The sequence below is a fragment of the Salvelinus alpinus genome, chromosome 9, assembly GCF_045679555.1.
Source record: "Salvelinus alpinus chromosome 9, SLU_Salpinus.1, whole genome shotgun sequence".
Lineage (NCBI taxonomy): Eukaryota > Metazoa > Chordata > Actinopteri > Salmoniformes > Salmonidae > Salvelinus > Salvelinus alpinus.
The window spans coordinates 68,583,191-68,604,871 of record NC_092094.1 but is presented as its reverse complement, the minus strand read 5'-3'; the positions used below and the strand labels follow the sequence as shown (position 1 = coordinate 68,604,871).

Sequence of the window (21,681 nt, the reverse complement as noted above, 5' to 3'; positions counted from 1 at the left end):
ATTGGAAAGCAGCTGCGGTCATCCCCCTCTTCAAAGGGGGGGGACACTCTTGACCCAAACTGCTACAGACCTATATCTATCCTACCCTGCCTTTCTAAGGTCTTCGAAAGCCAAGTCAACAAACAGATTACCGACCATTTCGAATCCCACCATACCTTCTCCGCTATGCAATCTGGTGTCAGAGCTGGTCATTAACATTACATTATACAGTCCATATTGTTGGTTTTGGTGTTTTTAAGGTTTCATTCTTTTAGAAACACTTTACTGACACTTCACTAATAACCAATATCCTTTACTGATATTGACTGAAGTACTGCTGCCATATTGCAGCCAACTCATACAAATCTGATAATTTGATGTCCTACATTAAGAACAAATGAAGTTCAACCATTATCACTTAATTAGAACTACATGAAATAAGGCTTCCCATCCACTGCATTAAGTGACATCTCCACTTCTGGGAACTGCACCTTCGTAGTGACTTATCGAATTTCAAATGCATTGATCTAAGAACTAGATTCATTAGTCCAAGGCTCTCCAACCCTGTTCCTGGAGAGCTACCCTCCTGTAGGTTTTCAATCCAACCTCAGTTTTAACGAACCTCATTAACTTATTAAGCAGGTAATTATTCAAATCAGGTGCACTAGATTAGGGTCAAAGTGAACCAACAAGACAGTAGCTCTCCAGGAACAAGGTTAGGAGCCCTGCACTAGTCCATCTTCAACCACATCATTTGAGCTGTCACAATGTGTCAACAATGTTATGTTATTAACTGTAATAGGTTGCTGTTAATCACAATTATAGAAAATGTAACGAGTTCAAACCACTATCTTCATAGTTTATTTTTTTAACTATAGGGCGTTCTCCACACAATTATTTATTTTAACAAGTTATAAAAGTCCCGATTGGGCATTACAAAAAATGTATGTTCTGTTTTAATAATGTCCATTCGGAATGTTCTGTTGTCCTCCCACAGCAGGCACGCTCTGAAGGCTCCAAACCAGTGCTTGAAGTAGGCCTCTCCTGGGTCGTGTTGTACTGAGTGGAAGACAAATAATGTGTCAGCAGATGGAATGCTGTGCTAAAGCGCAATAGAGCAAAATACAATAACCATCAGCCGTATATCTTAACAGTATCTGACTCTCCAAATATAACCAAACAGAATCGTATGGAGTGGGGAGGTACTTAACTTTTGTTAAGTATGTAGTAAGTCAGGTTGAAGTAGGAACGAGTGGCGCTGAAGATATATAGTGTCGAATCCCTCATCCCAGTAGGGGAGTATCAGGGGTGTATGTAGTAAGTCAGGTTGAAGTAGGAACGAGTGGCGCTGAAGATATATAGTGTCGAATCCCTCATCCCAGTAGGGGAGTATCAGGGGTGTATGTAGTAAGTCAGGTTGAAGTAGGAACGAGTGGCGCTGAAGATATAACTGCCATAACCCTCTGTAGATTGTCAACTCCCAGGCTGCCTCTGGGGCCTTCCAATGGAATTATTGTCCGCAACAGTTCCATCTGTGTGTGATGATGGTGAACTGGATTTGTGGCACAATCAGCCATTACGACCAATAAAGAGCTGCGGCGCCAGTGGTTGTGGGAGCTGAGGTGGTGGTTGGAGGAGCTGAGGTGGTGGTTGGAGGAGCAGAGGTGGTGGTTGGAGGAGCTGAGGTGGTGGTTGGAGGAGCTGAGGTGGTGGTTGGAGGAGCTGAGGTGGTGGTTGGAGGAACTGAGGTGGTGGCTTGAGAGCTGATGGTGGTTGAATTTGGGGCGAACAAATCCCTTACTGCTGTCAGATTGGCCCTCTGCATTGCCAGGGAACCCGAGACAGTCCTCAGCCCATGGTGGTTCCACTGACTGGCAAACACAGCAAGATCTCTGTTCACCCGTGGCAGGAACACAAAGTGCAGTGCCCACAGGTGCACCTCATTGTTGATGTCGATGATCTGCTCCGTCTCCAAGAAGGTGAACAGGTCATGGTAAACGTTGGAGACTCCATGCCAGACGTCCCCCCACAGCCGCTCTATCCTCTGGTTGTGAGTGCTCCTTCCTCTGAGGGCACTTCCCCTCTCACCACCCCTGAACTGCTCCATGAAGGCACAGATGCAGTTGTTTTCACCACCCGGTCACATCTCACCTGGGATGGTACTCCGTAGCTGGTGATGGCTGCTTCGAATGACTCCATGACTGTGGCGGTCCTGTTGTTGTCAGAGGCCTTCAGAAACACAACAAGTCTGCTGTAACCATCCACAGCACCATGGATAACAATTCTACACCTAAAAAACAAGATGCATTTTTTTTTACAAAACCATTTTTTCTCTTATAGTGATGCCATTCTGTTTTTATTGATATCAGCTCTTTGATCCTCTCATCCAGCTGAGCATCTGACAACAGTGAGTAGGACCTGAAAAGCTGAAAATGACTAAATACAAAAATAACACAAAAAGATACATCAATCAGGAATGTGATCAAATCTAGAGGGGATGTAGAGATCTCCCTCTTGTGTTACAATTGCTTTATTAGATTACAGTAACTTACCTCATGCGCAACTTGACCACAGAGTGCGACACATTGAGAACATCTGCCATTTCTCTGATGGTCATATGACAATCTATGAGGAACTCAAGCTGCTCCTTGGTGATGTGATACCGCCTCCCCTCCAAAGGCGCTTGACAGGACACTGAAATAAAAAATACAATAGATAATTACAAAATACACTCCTAAAAACTTTAGGTTAAAAGACTATAAGATCACCATATAGAATATAGGAACAACATTATAGGCCAACCAAATGTTTTTTCATTGATTGACTTGACACAGGAGACTTAACACAGGACAAGTAAAATGATACAATCTCAGCCTTTGCCACACATGCCATACCAAAAAAAATGATATAAATATAACAACTTGGCATTTTCGTAAGGTTCCCGTTGTTGGGTGTCATTTGCCTCTTGTAGGAACTCCTCGGCAACAGCAATTTGATTGCTGGCCATCTCTTCATCAATCAAATGACCACTTGCCCACCGAAGGCTCCGCAACATGGTCTCTAGCCTGAAAAATAGACCGCAGACCCGACGGGTCCAGTGACATTTTATCTGCATGTAGTTCCCCTAAAGTGTTCTCTTGTCTAAACTGTGCCAACTCTGAGCCTCCGACCTATGAAGACAACCGTGCATTGACAGGCGATGCAGTTTTAACTAACGTACTTTAGTTACAAACTAGCTCAAAAAAAGTATCTTCATTCAACATCGCTAGCTAGCTAACGTTACTGTGCAGCAGTAACTAGTTAACGTTTTATAGATTCCATAATTAACGTTAGATTATGAACAATTAACTTTAGCTAGCTATCTTGAGTACAGTTAAATATCAATGGCAGGCAGATTTAACGTATTTAACGTTAGCTAGCTAACGCCGTTGGTAGTTCGGTAACGTTAGTGTTATATTATGTAGTTACTTTTTTTGCAGTGTTGATGATTCGTTACTAGAGAAATGAGACCAAGTTGAGACGCTGGAAGAGGTGGATAAGGTATAATAAGACAGTTTATTCGGATGTAAAGATATCTGAGCAAAGCGTGCACGGACTCGTTCATTTAGCTCAGAAGGAACTAGCTGAAGCGAGTCCCGTAACATATTGTGCAGTACATTTTATACAGTGAATGACGTAGGTAGATTCTGGTAGTTCGTGCTCCTGATTGGCCGTTGTAAGTGGAGGCCCGTTCCCTCCACGCTGGTGTCAATGCCTCATTGGTTCTTGGCACTGTTCTTTGTTCTTGGAAACCCAGCCTGAAACAAGGGTGTGTGTGTGTGTGTGTGTGTGTGCATGTGCGTGTGCGTGCTCGTATAATGGCATGCCTCCCTTATCAGTGGTAATAAAAGGTCTGAGTCAGCCATCCTCCCCTGCGTGGGGGAGTGAGGTTTGTATCTGTTACGGGCAGATGGTGTTTAACTGTGGGGTGTAGCCAGATATTTGCAACAAAGTCTGCTTTAACCTCTTGAGAATACAGGGTGTAATATTTTTGCATTAGCATAATTTGCTCTACAGATTAAACTGCCTCTTATTCAATCATTGCTCTTACTATATGCATATGAATCATACCATTGGAAAGAAGACAATCTCTAGTTTCTAAATCCGTTTCAATTTCGTCTCTGAGTGATACAGAAGTCATTTCACAGCACTTTCCATGACCAAGAACATAAAATCAAGATGTTTTGTGCTGGCTTCAAAGCTCTGCCTATATATGGTCATGCCTCCTATGACCCGAAACACAACTCACTGGCCTTCCTCTGGGTGTCTAGAGGACGTCAGAGGAAAAATTTCTTGTCTATCTGGGACTGACGTGAAATGAGAGCAAAATCTTTGGCATGACCGACAACTTCCGGTTCTCGATTGGATGGAATTTGAGCTACGTTTTTCTTGTGTTGTGCGGCCATTATTATCTCCGTGTCGAAGTTTGTTTGATACATGTGACCAGATCATCGTAATGTATGTTTTTTCAATATAGTTTAATCAGATTATTTGATTTTTTTAGGGAGTTTTGCGGTGTTCAGTTGTTAGATTTTAGTATCGTTTGAGAAATACGTGCCACTCGACCGGTACCTGTGCTAAATGGAGTGAGAAAGGAACATTTCTGAACGGAACCAACGACTCATCTTGACAAAGGACACTTTGATCAACATTCTGATGAAAGATCAGCCATAGTAAGACCCAATTTACGATTTTATATCATATCTGTTGTGCATGTGAACTGGACGTGGGCGCCTAGCCGAATCTGCCTGGTAAAAATATCGTGTCCTCCGCTAACGTGGTTAGCTAATAGATTTACATATTCTGTCTTCCCTGTAAAACATTTTAAAAATCTGAAATGGTGGCTTTATTCACAAGACCTGTATCTTTCATCTGGTGTCTTGGACTTGTGATTTAATGATATTTAGATGCTACAAGTTACTTGTGACGCTATGCTAGCTGTGCTAATCAGTGGGGTGAGTTGGGGGGTGCTACCGGATCAGGGTTGCTGACTCGTGAGAAGTTAATAAGGAAGGCATTATAACAGTACTTTAGCTATGTGTTAAGGTCAATGAAGACAGCATTTCTTACAAATCCCCCTCTTCACGTCTTAAAAGACGTGACCACAGTAAAATTTGTCAGTAGACAAAAAAATGTATTCCCCCTCTTCACGTCTCACCAGAGACGTGACAATAGTAAAACATAGTAATGCAAACCGGGGAAAATTTGTCAGTAGACAAATTTTTGATTCCCCCTCTTCACGTCTCACCAGAGACGTGACAATAGTAAAACATAGTAATGCAAACCGGGGAAAATTTGTCAGTAGACAAATTTTTAATTCCCCCTCTTCACGTCTCACCAGAGACGTGACAATAGTAAAACATCTAGCCATCACTAGTCATCAAATTGATACTCAGGCTCGGCTTCCTCAATAGCAAGGAGTGGGTACATCTGACCCCTATCGACCTGCTTTGGGTCAATAGCAGAGGTAATGACTCTAGTAATCAGAGTGCGAGCGCATGGAATGCAACAGCAACCACAAAGGGTTAGGATAGCCACAAAAACAGCAACGGACACTAGTACAGAGGAGATCAGGGTCTTGTAGTTACCAAACGCATCCATCCAGGAGTCCCACATAGAAGTGTCAACTCCGGAGTGTTGTTTCATCTTCTCATTAAGCGTGCGAAGACCCTCTAGGGCGACGGTAAGACTACCATCATTCGCTGTATTATTGGGAATGAAAGTACAACATTGCTCCCCAAACATGGCACAAACACCTCCGCGTTCAGCCAACAACATATCTACCACGATTCTATTCTGAAATGCCATCAGGGATGTACAGTGGGGAGAACAAGTATTTGATACACTGCCGATTTTGCAGGTTTTCCTACTTACAAAGCATGTAGAGGTCTGTAATTTTTATCATAGGTACACTTCAACTGTGAGAGACGGAATCTAAAACAAAAATCCAGAAAATCACATTGTATGATTTTTAAGTAATTAATTAGCATTTTATTGCATGACATACAGTGGGGAGAACAAGTATTTGATACACTGCCGATTTTGCAGGCTTTCCTACTTACAAAGCATGTAGAGGTCTGTAATTTTTATCATAGGTACACTTCAACTGTGAGAGACGGAATCTAAAACAAAAATCCAGAAAATCACATTGTATGATTTTTAAATAATTAATTTGCATTTTATTGCATGACATAAGTATTTGATCACCTACCAACCAGTAAGAATTCCGGCTCTCACAGACCTGTTAGTTTTTCTTTAAGAAGCCCTCCTGTTCTCCACTCATTACCTGTATTAACTGCACCTGTTTGAACTCGTTACCTGTATAAAAGACACCTGTCCACACACTCAATCAAACAGATTCCAACCTCTCCACAATGGCCAAGACCAGAGAGCTGTGTAAGGACATCAGGGATAAAATTGTAGACCTGCACAAGGCTGGGATGGGCTACAGGACAATAGGCAAGCAGCTTGGTGAGAAGGAAACAACTGTTGGCGCAATTATTAGAAAATGGAAGAAGTTCAAGATGACGGTCAATCACCCTCGGTCTGGGGCTCCATGCAAGATTTCACCTCGTGGGGCATCAATGATCATGAGGAAGGTGAGGGATCAGCCCAGAACTACACGGCAGGACCTGGTCAATGACCTGAAGAGAGCTGGGACCACAGTCTCAAAGAAAACCATTAGTAACACACTACGCCGTCATGGATTAAAATCCTGCAGCGCACGCAAGGTCCCCCTGCTCAAGCCAGCGCATGTCCAGGCCCGTCTGAAGTTTGCCAATGACCATCTGGATGATCCAGAGGAGGAATGGGAGAAGGTCATGTGGTCTGATGAGACAAAAATAGAGCTTTTTGCTCTAAACTCCACTCGCCGTGTTTGGAGGAATAGAAGGATGAGTACAACCCCAAGAACACCATCCCAACCGTGAAGCATGGAGGTGGAAACATCATTCTTTGGGGATGCTTTTCTGCAAAGGGGACAGGACGACTGCACCGTATTGAAGGGAGGATGGATGGGGCCATGTATCGCGAGATCTTGACCAACAACCTCCTTCCCTCAGTAAGAGCATTGAAGATGGGTCGTGGCTGGGTCTTCCAGCATGACAACGACCCGAAACACACAGCCAGGGCAACTAAGGAGTGGCTCCGTAAGAAGCATCTCAAGGTCCTGGAGTGGCCTAGCCAGTCTCCAGACCTGAACCCAATAGAAAATCATTGGAGGGGGCCGAAAGTCCGTATTGCCCAGCGACAGCCCCGAAACCTGAAGGATCTGGAGAAGATCTGTAGGGAGGAGTGGGCCAAAATCCCTGCTGCAGTGTGTGCAAACCTAGTCAAGAACTACAGGAAACGTATGATCTCTGTAATTGCAAACAAAGGTTTCTGTACCAAATATTAAGTTCTGCTTTTCTGATGTATCAAATACTTATGTCATGCAATAAAATGCAAATTAATTACTTAAAAATCATACAATGTGATTTTCTGGATTTTTGTTTTAGATTCCGTCTCTCATAGTTGAAGTGTACCTATGATAAAAATTACAGACCTCTACATACTTTGTAAGTAGGAAAACCTGCAATATCGGCAGTGTATCAAATACTTGTTCTCCCCACTGTAGCTGCCAATTGGCCATGGACCGCCTCGAAGTCTTGTTGAGTCCAAAATCACACATTATTAACCAAAAAACGAGAAAATGTTAAACCCTCAGGTCCATCCCTCTATACAACCTGTACCAGGTGGGCTCGTCGCCACCGGAACTTCAAACCTTCACAACAGGGAGGACAAACATCACTTTTTATTCATTCGACAACCTCAACTACAGCAAACCAAGGGTCCTCCTCTGTCAGGCCCACTCTCCTGCGAAAGCTTGATTCCGTATCAGCCTCTCCAACTGGAGCATCAAGCAACGGCATCATACCAGAGGTCCTTGCCACATCTGTAACAGACTTCTTCAAACAAGGTATGATACAGGCAGCACAGCACATGAGCATAAGAAAAACAACAACTAGAGTCAGAAATCCAGTAACCATCATTGCAGTGTACTTACCAAACCAAACACCCAGCCAGGGGAACAGTCCACTCTCCTCCACACCTGCAAGACCCTTCATCTCCACCGATAACCTTGCCAACCCACTCAGAGCTTTTGAAATGCTCCCATCCGGACTAGTATTGTTAGGGACAAACTTGCAACACTGTTCTCCAATCATTTTACATACACCTCCCTGGTTGGCCAGAATCATGTCCAGTGCTAGTCTATTTTGTCTACTGGTTTGAGAGGTAGCATCCAATTGTTCAGCCATCCCCGTAAGTGCTGTGTGGGTGTAGTTAACTAATCATTGTTGATTATAGTAGATATAATTGATCCAGGCATTCTGCTTAGCATCAACAATAGCTGGGCCAATAATGGGCAATAAATGCCACAGGCCATCATTCCTGTTTAATGTCTGGAATTCGTGGGGGACCCCTATTGGGACCCCAACAGGTTGGTGTGGATGTTATCTGTACTCTCGGACCAAGGAGCGTCACGTTTCTGCCGTCTCCTGGGTTGGTCCCGAGCATTTGTGTCATGTGCAGATCCCAGGAGGTGGTTAGCTGCAACCTCAATAATAGTCAATGGTGTTATCAGACTGGCCAAAACACATGTGCCCTGACAATCTCCTTTCAAAATGTGGGGTCAACCGCCTGGCAGGTCCACACATCCACCATACATCAGCAACACCTCTAGTTAATAGTGACATTAGTGATGCAGGCAGTAGTAGGGAGCCTCCCATAGTCTATACCTCTACCTGTACCAGTGATACAGCTGTAATATCCCCCATATGCCTTAACCCCCCATGGTGTCTTGTGGGAGGGACTTCTGGGAACACAAGACTCAGAGTTTTACACAGGGTTGAATTTGGCTTATTATAATAGAAACTTTCCAATATGCACATCCAACCTTTCCCATTGCTTAGGGCAAATGGGTGAGCAGACAGAATAGGTCTGGCATGTCCACATACGACACAGTCCTTTCTATTAAGTGTTTTGGCTGTGTATCTCATCTAGGCCAACCACATATTCTCCCTTTCCTCATAACCAGTTTCAGTCCCCAATTGGTCACTATCTGAGATGTCTTTTACATTTATTACCTGTACCAGATTGGAGAGCTTAGGTGATGGCGTGGGACTTGGTCTTGAAGTGGTGGAGGAGGCCGGCTGAACCCTGGTCCGTTGGAACTGGTGGTGGTTCTGGCAGCACTGTGATGGTAACATCCCCATCGTATCCTAATCAGACAGCTCAGGACTACAAGCAGTCCTGTAAAAACCCCACCCTCTCCCAGAGAACACATCATCAGCCAGAGATCAAGCAACACTTTCACTTCTATGAACGTACACAGTGTTGAGAGGTCGGGGTCAGGGATTCTTCATTAACCTTTTCTCAATATAGGGGGTGCTGTTTCAACGTTAGCATTTATCGTCTCCAGATTCAACTGCCTCATACTCAATTCTTGCTCGTACAATATGCATATTATAGTTATTATTGGATAGAAAACACTCTCTAGTTTCTATAGCCGTTTGAATTATGTCTCTGAGTGAAACAGAACTCATTCTACAGCACTTTTCCTGATATTGTAAAGGCAGTCATTGTTGTTCTCCCCCTTAGACGAGGAGGAGCATGGATAGGACCAAGATGCGGATTGAGGGAAATAAGCCATCTTTTAATGAAAACAGCAAACAAGACACTACAAAACTACAAAACAACAAACGTGACTAACCTTCAACCGTCCATGTGTGGACACAGGAACAAACACCCACAAAACCCCAGTGAAACCCTGGCTGCCTTAGTATGACTCTCAATTAGAGACAAACGATACACACCTGTCTCTAATTGAGAATCATACCAGGCCGAACACAAAAACCAACCTAGAAATACAAAACATAGACTGCCCACCCAAAACACACGCCCTGACCATAAACACATACAAAAACAACATAAAACAGGTCAGGACCGTTACAGAACCCCCCCCTCAAGGTGCGAACGCCGGGCGCACCAGCACAAAGTCCAGGGGAGGGTCTGGGTGGGCAGTTGACCACGGTGGTGGCTCAGGCTCTGGACGCTGTCCCCACACCACCATAGTCACTCCCCGCTTCTGTCTTCCCCTCCCAATGACCACCCTAAAACTAACATCCCCTAAATGAACGGCCAGCACCGGGAGAAGGGGCAGCACCGGGACAAGGGGCAGCACCGGGACAAGGGGCAGCACCGGGACAAGGGGCAGCACCGGGACAAGGGGCAGCACCGGGACAAGGGGCAGCACCGGGATAAGGACCAGCACCGGGACAAGGGGCAGCACCGGGATAAGGGGCAGCACCGGGATAAGGGGCGGCAGGTCCTGGCTGAGGGACTCCGGCAGGTCCTGGCTGAGGGACTCCGGCAGGTCCTGGCTGAGGGACTCCGGCAGGTCCTGGCTGAGGGACTCCGGCAGGTCCTGGCTGAGGGACTCCGGCAGGTCCTGGCTGAGGGACTCCGGCAGGTCCTGGCTGAGGGACTCCGGCAGGTCCTGGCTGAGGGACTCAGGCAGGTCCTGGTTGAGGGACTCCGGCAGGTCCGGGCGTAGGGACTCCGGCAGGTCCGGGCGTAGGGACTCCGGCAGGTCCGGGCGTAGGGACTCCGGCAGGTCCGGGCTGAGGGACTCCGGCAGGTCCGGGCTGAGGGACTCCGGCAGGTCCGGGCTGAGGGACTCCGGCAGGTCCTGGCTGGACGGCTCTGGCAGGTCCTGGCTGGACGGCTCTGGCAGGTCCTGGCTGGCCGGCTCTGGCAGGTCCTGGCTGGACGGCTCTGGCAGGTCCTGGCTGGACGGCTCTGGCAGGTCCTGGCTGGACGGCTCTGGCAGGTCCTGGCTGGACGGCTCTGGCAGGTCATGGCAGGACGGCTCTGGCAGGTCATGGCAGGACGGCTCTGGCAGGTCATGGCAGGACGGCTCTGGCAGGTCATGGCAGGACGGCTCTGGCTGGTCATGGCAGGACGGCTCTGGCTGGTCATGGCAGGACGGCTCTGGCTGGTCATGGCAGGACGGCTCTGGCTGGTCATGGCAGGACGGCTCTGGCTGGTCATGGCAGGACGGCTCTGGCGCTAGGCAGACGGCAGACTCTGGCCGGCTGAGACGCACTATAGGCCTGGTGCGTGGTACCGGAACTGGAGGTACCGGGCTGAGGGCACGCACCTCAGGGCGAGTGCGGGGAACAGGAACTGGGCACACTGGACTCTCGTGGCGCACTCTAGGCCTGGTGCGTGGTACCGGAACTGGAGGTACCGGGCTGGAGACACGCACCATAGGGAGAGTGCGTGGAAGAGGAACAGGGCTCTGGAGATGCACTGGAAGCCTGGTGCGTGGTGTAGGCACTGGTGGTACTGAGTTGGGGTGGGAAGGTGGCGCCGGATATACCGGACCGTGAAGGAGGACACGTGCTCTTGAGCACCGAGCCTCCCCAACCCTACCAGGTTGAATGGTCCCCGTAGCCCTGCCAGTGCGGCGAGGTGGAATAGCCCGCACTGGGCTATGCAGGCGAACCGGGGACACCACCTGTAAGGCTGGTGCCATGTACGCCGGCCCGAGGAGACGTACTGGAGACCAGATACGTTGGGCCGGCTTCATGGCACTCGGCTCGATGCCCAACCTAGCCCTCCCAGTGCGGCAAGGTGGAATAGCCCGCACTGGGCTAAGCACGCGTACTGGGGACACCGTGCGCTTTACCGCATAACACGGTGTCTGACCAGTACGACGCCCTCTTACTCCACGGCAAGCCCGGGGAGTTGGCTCAGGTATCCAACCCGGCTTCGCCACACTCCCCTTTAGCCCCCCCCCAAGAAATTTTTGGGTGAGCCTCTCGGGCTTCCGGCCTCTCCTATGTGCTGCCTCCTCATACCAGCGCTCCTGGGCTGTGGCTGCCTCCCTCTCCTCCCGAGAGCGGCGATTCTCTCCAACCCTTCCCCAGGGTCCCTTTCCGTCCATGATCTCCCAAGACCATTCCTCCTGTGTCCAGTGCTTTAGTTCCTTTTCTCTCTCCTCAATCCGCTTGGTCCTGTTGTGGTGGGTGTTTCTGTAAAGGCAGGCATTGTTGTTCTCCCCCTTAGACGAGGAGGAGCATGGATAGGACCAAGATGCGGATTGAGGGAAATAAGCCATCTTTTAATGAAAACAGCAAACAAGACACTACAAAACTACAAAACAACAAACGTGACTAACCTTCAACCGTCCATGTGTGGACACAGGAACAAACACCCACAAAACCCCAGTGAAACCCTGGCTGCCTTAGTATGACTCTCAATTAGAGACAAACGATACACACCTGTCTCTAATTGAGAATCATACCAGGCCGAACACAAAAACCAACCTAGAAATACAAAACATAGACTGCCCACCCAAAACACACGCCCTGACCATAAACACATACAAAAACAACATAAAACAGGTCAGGACCGTTACAGATATGGAGTGAGATTTCAGAAATTTTGGCCTCTGGTCCCAGGTCAGTTTTAAAGTCCCTGTAAATCCTATGAGGATACAAACACTGCCCATGCCTTCCTCTAGATGTCAGTAAGAGGTGACAATTTGAATGGAGTCGATTGCGCAATCAGGGCCAGTATAAAACGCGAAAGACCGGATGTACCGTTCTTTTCCTGCTGCGCCTGACGCAAGATGGACGTCGGACTCTCTCTCTTTCCAAGCGTTGGTTTAGCCACTCATATATCGCCGGTCATGTTTTTACTCGTTATAGGTGTTAAAAACATCATAAGGTAGTTAATTTAAACCGTTTTATAGCAATTTATATCCGTTTAGTGCGATTTTGAGGCATTGCTTTGTGATGCTCTTTGAAGCGCCGGGCACGTTTCGGGGTCCCGGTCGAACGTTAGTGGGCATTTCGACGGACAAGAGGACATCTTTCGACCAAAAGAAGATTAGACCCAAGAAAGGATACATTGCCCAAGATACTGATGGAAGAACAGCTCACAGTAAGAACTATTTATGATGATAAATCGCTGTTCTGTTGAAAAATTTTAAACGCATATATCGCCATTTTGTTATGTGTAGCTTCGCTTGGCGGACCCGGTATTGCACAGTAAGGATAATTTTAGAAATGTAAGTCAGCGATTGCATTAAGAACTAATTTGTCTTTCGATTCCTGTCAACCCTGTATTTTTTAGTCAAGTTTATGATTAGCTATCGATTAGACTAGATCACTCTCAAATATAGCGCCCGACATTTTCAGGCCAGTTTTGCTACTATTCTCATTGTATAACCACGGTTTTTTGTGGCTAAATATGCACATTTTCGAACAAACTCTATATGTATGTTGTAATATGATGTTACAGGAGTGTCATCGGAAGAATTCTGAGAAGGTTAGTGAAAAAATTAATATATTTTGGTGATCATAACGTTATCGCTCCCCTTGCCTTGGATTCATGCTGGGGTAACGTTTGCACATGTGGTATGCTAATATAACGATTTATTGTGTTTTCGCTGTAAAACGCTTAGAAAATCTGAAATATTGTCTGAATTCACAAGATCTGTGTCTTTCCATTGCTATGCTTTGTCTATTTTTATGAAATGTTTTATGATGAGTAAATTGGTAATACACGTTGCTCTCTGTATTTATTCTAGTCGAGTTGTGATGGTGGGTGCAATTGTAAACTATGATTTCTACCTGAAATATGCACATTTTTCTAACAAAAACTATCCTATACAATAAATATGTTATCAGACTGTCATCTGATGAGGTTTTTTCTTGGTTAGTGGCTATCAATATCTTTATTTGGCCGAATTGGTGATAGCTACTGGTGGAGAGAAAAAATGGTGGACAAAGAAAAATGGTGTCTTTTGCTAACGTGGTTAGCTAATAGATTTACATATTGTGTCTTCCCTGTAAAACATTTTAAAAATCAGAAATGATTGCTGGATTCACAAGAAGTGGATCTTTCATCTGGTATCTTGGACTTGTGATTGAATGATATTTAGATGCTACTATTTACTTGTGACGCTATGCTAGCTATGCTATTCAGCTTTTTTACTGGTGGGGGGTGGGGGGTGCTCCCGGATCCGGGTTTCTGACTCGGTAGAAGTTAACCTGTCTAGGATGAGAGTGGCGCTAGCGGCACTCCCCCCCCACCCCCACTGAAAAACCAGTGCCGCGAAATTCAAAAAAAATATTTTTTTTTAATATTTAACTTTCACACATTAAAGTCCAATACAGCTAATGAAAGACGCAGATCTTGTGAATCCAGTCAACATGTCCGATTTTTTAAATGTTTTACAGGGAAGACACAATATGTAAAGATGTACACATTAGCACCTAAAAACACATTAGCATAATCCACCATCTTTTATTTGTCCACCAACACCAGTAGCTATCACCAATTCGGCTAAACTAAGATATTTATAGCCCCTAACCAAGAAAAAAACTAATCAGATGACAGTCTGATAACATATTTATGGTATGGGATAGGTTTTGTTAGAAAAAAGTGCATATTTCAGGTAGATGGCATCGGTTACAATTGCACCCACCGTCACAAATGGAATAGACAAACTACTTAGAGCAACGTGTTTACCTACTTACTAATCATCAAACATTTCGTAAAAATACACAGCATACACGAATCGAAAGACACAGATCCTGTGAATACAGACAATATTTCAGATTTTCTAAGTGTCTTACAGCGAAAACACAATAAATCGTTATATTAGCATAGCACATAGCACATAGCAGCCCAGCATTGATTCTAGCCAAAGTGAGCGATAAAAGTAAACATCGCCAAAATATATTAATTTTTTCACTAACCTTCTCAGAATTCTTCAGATGACACTCCTGTAACATCATATTACACAATCCATATAGAGTTTGATCGAAAATGTTTATATTTAGCCACCAAAATCATGGTTAGACAATGTGGAATGTAGCTCAGCTGGTCAGAAAAAGTCTGTGCGCCACTTAGACAGTGATCTACTCTTATACATAAATACTCATAAACGTGACTAAAAAATATAGGGTGGACAGGGATTGATAGACAATTTAATTCTTAATACAATCGCGGAATTACATTTTTTAAATTATCCTTACTTTTCAATACAGCTTGCGCCAAGCGATGCTACGTCAAAAAACATGGCGTCCGAAGCCACTAAAATGTTTCGACAGAAACACGATTTATCATAATAAAAATGTCCTACCTTGAGCTGTTCTTCCATCAGTATCTTGGGCAAAGGATCCTTTCTTGGGAGAAATCGTCTTTTGGTGGAAAGCTGTCCTCTTGCCATGTGGAAATGTCAACTGCGTTCGGGATGAACTGAAAAGCGTGCCCAACTTTTCACATCGTTGCAAAAATAAATGTCCCAAAATCGCACTAAACGGATATAAATTGCTATAAAACGCTTTAAATTAACTACCTTATGATGTTTTTAACTCCTATAACGAGTGAAAAGATGACCGGAGAAATATAACAGGCTAAACTAACGCTTGGAACAGGAGCGGGTCGGTGTCCAGCACGCGCGTTACGCAGCAAGGAAAGACTGATTAGCCTCAGGGTTTTTTAATTTATAGTGCCTGTGAACGCGCAATCGACACGATTCAAATCGTCATCACGTAAAGACATCCAGGGGAAGACGTAAGCAGTGTCCGTATAGTCATAGCAATAACAGTGGCCTTTTAACTGACTCCAGACCAGTGGCCAAAATTTCTGGAATCTGACTCCATGTCAGGGAAATTGCTGTAGAATGGGCTCTGTTCCACTTAGAGACAAAATTTCAACTCCTATAGAAACTATAGACTGTTTTCTATCCAATAATAATAATAATATGCATATTGTACGATCAAGAACTTTGTGGGAAGCCGTTTCAAAAAATTACACGATTAGCATAAATAGCCACAACAGCGCCCTCATCCCCAACAGGTTAAGGAGTTGATCCCCGAGCTCTATTAGCAACGGTTCTTCTCCTTAACTCTGTAATCATTCGGCAGTGTCAGTGTGTCTCACCCTCCAAGTGCGATATGCCCCCAGGTCGAGTGAATCACCTTCTCCTTTAATTCACCTGTAACGCATAAAATCCTGGACATACAGGTTTGGCTAACAAACAGTTTCTCATTTGTTCTATCTGATTATATATTTAACTTCTATACCCATTTGTTAGCTAGAAATTTTTAATTTTAAATTAGTTTATTATCCAATAGGCCCCATCCTATCCTAGACCACAATGTACCCCTCCCCCGTTTGATACCTGGCTCTGGCCAGGTATCAACCTTACCTACTCTTAATAATGACTTAGGTAAGATTAGTAAAATATTCTTATATTTAAATGCTTATGTATTTTCCTGCCCTATAGGCTTAAAATATCTCCTGTTCAAACCTCAATGTATCATATCTTCCCCCATTTATTATTGATGACAAATGGGATTTTTTCTGTTGTATTACCAAATCAATAACAGCCCATTCAAAACCGTCATAGCCAATGTTTAAAAACAGAAACCTGACTCCTCTGTGGTTAAAACTACAATTATGGTCAAGAGTTATAAACTCTATTATAATCAATTTACCTCAAAATTAGTATCCCAAATGACCACCATTTCATTATCCTCACTACATCCCCCCGTGGGTGATCAAACCACAGGAAAATGCAATGAAAACAGGTCAAAAGGTTACATCACCTCCTTACATTCGTGTTCCATACCATGTCTAGACATACTAACAGAACCCTTTATCTTAAAAAATCCCTTGTCTAAATAAAACTCAGAAAATAATCCTCCTAATATATATATAAGTGTACTCCTTTAAGATATCTTATCTCTGGGAACACGGAAACCCTTAACCCAAACATTTACTACAAAAACAAAATCTAATAATTATGATAATACCCTATTCATTCGTTTGAAATTTCCCCGATGTTTCATGTAACTCATTCACACAACTGTGATAAACGTGTACTGTCCCTTTAAAAATTACTTCGAATTGGTTTTAAGTTTTTTTTATTTTTTTTATGTCACCAGCATTCAACCAGGCTCCCCGTCGGCTGGGAGACCGTTGAGTGCTGCAATACTGCCATCTTCTGTCCATTCTCTGCACAGCTCTCCACCAGCTCTATTCAACCTTCTCAATTTGAGCCATATTAGTTTCTTATTATAAGTTTTGTTTTATAATTTTTGATTTTTTTTTTTAATCTGTTATTACCTAGTTGGACTAGAGTGTCCGTGACAAATAATGTAAGATTATAGTATGTGATTAATATGTAACTTAAGTATATATGGTTATGTAATTTATATACATGTCCTTACTTTTTCTTGCATAAAAGCCTGATACAATACATACATAGGGATGCAATCATAAAGTGCCATGGGGATCCGGTTATAGTTGTTCTATTAACCATGTGAAAGTGCCCAGGGACACCCCAAATATCAGTAGGAATATCACAAATAAGGGGCCAGATATCCCTAGCCTTGCCCAGGGAGGGAGAAATGTCCCTCTAACTGGGCGAGGTTCCTTTTTCAGGGGAGGCGGAATTTGATGCCGCATCACCTGAGTCAGGAGTGTCTTCATTTAAAATCGAATTTAGGCCGCTTAAATCAGCTCTGACTTGTGTCAGTGTTCTGGAAGGAATTGGAGCTGGAGTGCAATGTGTAAGGTGGTGCCAAGGTGCGCCTGATTTACCTTTGACCTGAACTGAGTGTGAAGTAATCTCCTTCACTTCGTACTGTCCAGTCCACCTGGGTTCCAGCCACTTTCTCTTGTGGACTTTAACCCCCACCCAGTCACCAATTTTTTACCTTCAGTGGTGGCGGATCTCCCGTCAGCTCCCCCTCTTGGACCTTGTGAATCTGTGTGGAGAGAGCTGCAGAAATTTCCGTCAATTTTCTCACATAATCAGCATGGCCATCAACGCCAGAGGCAGGGCTTCGACCCATGTCAACTTCGAACCTGCACATACATTTGATTGGCGCGTTTCACGAGGCCTTGAGATTGGGGCCTGTACACTGACCCAAACTTATGCTCAATACCTTGGTATGAGTTCAGTCTGCAGCCACCCAATGACTGACCTGGCATCCTCACGTGCTGTTGGTATTGCCTCGACCCATTTGGAAAACCTGTCTACCATTACCAAAAGGTACCTTTTCCCATTAGTATTGAATTTGAGTTTGGGGACGGTGGTTGTGGCCATTTTGTCGTTAAGCTGTGTCTGGGTCTTTTACTATCTTGGTGTACTTAGCCCGTCACTGGTCGAAACCAGCGATGTGTTCTTGGTGCCGACACAGACTTATCTCTTGTGTCCCACCCTCGTACACAAAGACTGTTATTACTTTATGTTTGGCGAATTAATTAAATACTTTCCCAAAGTATTTCGGCAATATCCTTTTGGAACAATATGTTAATAAATTCGAGCGCTTCTGAGATAATTATTGAATTAATTATGGGACTTATTTTTCTCAATAAGTTTTATTTGTCCATAATTAATGAATTATTTAAATACCTTCCCAAAGTATTTCAGTTATATCCTTTTGGAACAATATATTAGTAAATTCAAGAGCTTCTAGAATAATTATTTAATTAATTCCAGGACTTCTTTTTCTCAAAAAATATTATTATCACATATTCAACTAATTAATTAAATACTTTCCCAAAGTATTTCAAATGTGTCCTTTTGGGACAATATATTAATAAATTCTAGCGCTTCTATAATAATTGTCAGATTAATTCTAGTCCTTAAGGTAAAACCAACAGCACAAGAGGGAAAAATCAGCTTAATACAATCAAGTCATCACTCAGCACGGTGGCTGCAAAACGGCCCAAACTTTTGACTCGGCGGTCACTTCAACACAGCCTTACTGTAGAATACCAGTAATTAGTAACAATCAGTCTCGTGAAACGGTCAAGCTGTTACATTAATTTGGAGAGTTCAGGTTTAATTCCTATACTCCTAGTCCAAGCTAGACTTCTTACCGATGCTCCTAGTCGAAAAATAGTTATCGACTAGTCCCGGGTTTGCTAATACAATATATCACACAATATTACATTCCATCATTTCACATTCATTTCATCACATCATCAGATTCCTCACTGTTACACCTAGTTGATAGTCACATCAACTATTTCCCGACTATATGAACCTTTTTCAAATTTAGATTCCTCACTGTTACACCTAGTTGATAGCCACATCAACCATTGCCAGGCTATATGAACCTTTTTCAAATTTAGATTCCTCACTGTTACACCTAGTTGATAGCCACATCAACCATTGCCAGGCTATATGAACCTTTTTCAAATTTAGATTCCTCACTGTTACACCTAGTTGATAGACATATCAACTATTGCCAGGCAATATGAATCTTTTTCAGGTTAGATTCCTCACTGTTACACCTAGTTGATAGACATATCAACTATTGCCAGGCTATATGATTCTTTTTCAGGTTAGATTCCTCACTGTTACACCTAGTTGATCAAACTCAACTATTTGCAGACTATATGAATCTTGACCTCTTATTACTCAGATATCTTTACACAATGCCTTTAGTTATGGACAATTTCACATAAATTTAACAGAAATTCATACTCACCCCCAGTAGTCCTGATCTCAATTTAGATATTGGCTATAATACAATATACAGATTTTGATTTAACAGGCTCTGCTTGCCTTTTAATGTCGAGCTCTTTGATCAGTTTCCTGGGGTGAGTTGAATCCCCAATGGCTCCTGTGGACAGGTCACCCGTCCTTCTGGAATCTGTCTCAAACTTCTCTTTTCTCACATCAACTCTCTATAGACCGAATTCAAAGGTTGAAAACCATCCTCTGCTACCAAGTTTTGTTGATGATTCGTTACTAGAGAAATGAGACCAAGTTGAGACGCTGGACGAGGTGGATAAGGTATAATAAGACAGTTTATTCGGATGTAAAGATATCTGAGCAAAGCGTGCACGGACTCGTTCATTTAGCTCAGAAGGAACTAGCTGAAGCGAGTCCCGTAACATATTGTGCAGTACATTTTATACAGTGAATGACGTAGGTAGATTCTGGTAGTTCGTGCTCCTGATTGGTCGTTGTAAGTGGAGGCCCGTTCCCTCCACGCTGGTGTCAATGCCTCATTGGTTCTTGGCACTGTTCTTTGTTCTTGGAAACCCAGCCTGAAACAAGGGTGTGTGTGTGTGTGTGTGTGTGTGTGCATGTGCGTGTGCGTGCTCGTATAATGGCATGCCTCCCTTATCAGTGGTAATAAAAGGTCTGAGTCAGCCATCCTCCCCTGCGTGGGGGAGTGAGGTTTGTATCTGTTACGGGCAGATGGTGTTTAACTGTGGGGTGTAGCCAGATATTTGCAACAAAGTCTGCTTTAATAAGGAAGGCATTATAACAGTACTTTAGCTATGTGTTAAGGTCAATGAAGACAGCATTTCTTACAGCAGCCGTTACACCACTCACTCTCTCAACACCTACGTTAGATAGCTAACGTTAGCTAACATTAAGTTAACGTTACCTGGCTATTGATGGTTGAAGTCCATCTCTTCTGTCCGTGAGCAGCAGTCTGGTGTGCAATCAGAGATGGTAGATTTACAATTTTCGAGAAATTGGGCTGCTATTGTTAACTAGCTAGCTAATTTTACCTCGGAAGAACAGAAGTTGAGTGAACGTCTATCATCACTACCTGAGACTTGGGCGGAGTCCAAACGACCTTTAAGCAAATGTGATCATCAGTGACAAAATCTTTGACTCATAGCATATGTATCGGTGAATCTTTGTGGCATATGAAATACGAGTGAGAGTGTAATCAATGTGCAATAACTACGTACAAAATTAATGAACGTGTTAAATTATTGTGTGACCTGGAGTCATATTCAGATCCTGATTGCTAAAGAAGCTTATTTGACGTGTCAAAGAGTGTTATTTGACGCGTATCTTTTTGACACGCAAAGACCCAAGCGGCATTCCATATTGCTGTCCACTTGCCTTGTTGGCGCCGACTGGCTGGGATTTGTAAGGCAGACTTTCACAGTATCCTCAGAGTCCGATATTCCTTTGATTGCGTCTTTCAGTTGAAGCAGGCAAGACATTCCCTCATCCTCTGATTCCATTAAATCTTCCTTCTCACAGTAATCTTCCATCAATTTGCGCCACAAAGCGCGATGGCTCTTTCCTTTTACTTCAGTCATCTACACCTCCTATTCCACAACTACACACAGGTGCCGTAAATTGTCCTCAGTTAAAGTCAATAAACTCTGTTCGATTTCATCCAACAACGTTTCCCTCTCTCGACTCATATTGTCCTACTCACGTGGCAACAACGACAATGCAAGCAATGGCAAGATAGCTACACTCCGTTAGGTGGTTAGCCTGCTAACGTTAGCTAGCTAGCTACTCTCCCAATGTCTCTCACTCGTTGTCCGTTCCAGGAATATGGGCCGGTGCTCACATGAAAATACATCTCAGCGGTGCCTCCAAATTTGTTACCCTTCCAATGAGCTTATCATATAAACTACAACGCGAAAAGTACGGTTTACTCCACTTTTTATCATGTCAGCACAGGTAACAACCGTTTAGTCTTTCTTTAGTTTTCATTCTTACTCTTCCCAATTCACTTAAACTATATTTATTTTATTTCCCATGAGCTTCACCAGAGTACCCCCTAGTGGCTGGAACTGTATTATGCACCTTACATTTAA

General features: G+C 43.9%; 1 long non-coding RNA gene across 3 annotated transcripts; it reads right to left on the bottom strand.

Moving 5' to 3' along the window:
- Positions 1-817: 817 nt before the first annotated feature.
- LOC139530517 (uncharacterized) lies at positions 818-21,604 on the bottom strand. 3 transcript variants are annotated; one of them, XR_011666060.1, is made up of 4 exons: positions 20,499-21,604; positions 2,874-3,044; positions 2,532-2,673; positions 818-2,269 (listed from the first exon to the last, which is right to left on the bottom strand). It is a non-coding gene; the product is annotated as an uncharacterized lncRNA (long non-coding RNA). The 3 variants fall into 3 exon arrangements; XR_011666059.1 differs by having other exon boundaries at positions 2,901-3,044; positions 20,499-21,598; XR_011666061.1 differs by lacking the exon at positions 2,874-3,044 and having other exon boundaries at positions 20,499-21,593.
- Positions 21,605-21,681: the final 77 nt, after the last annotated feature.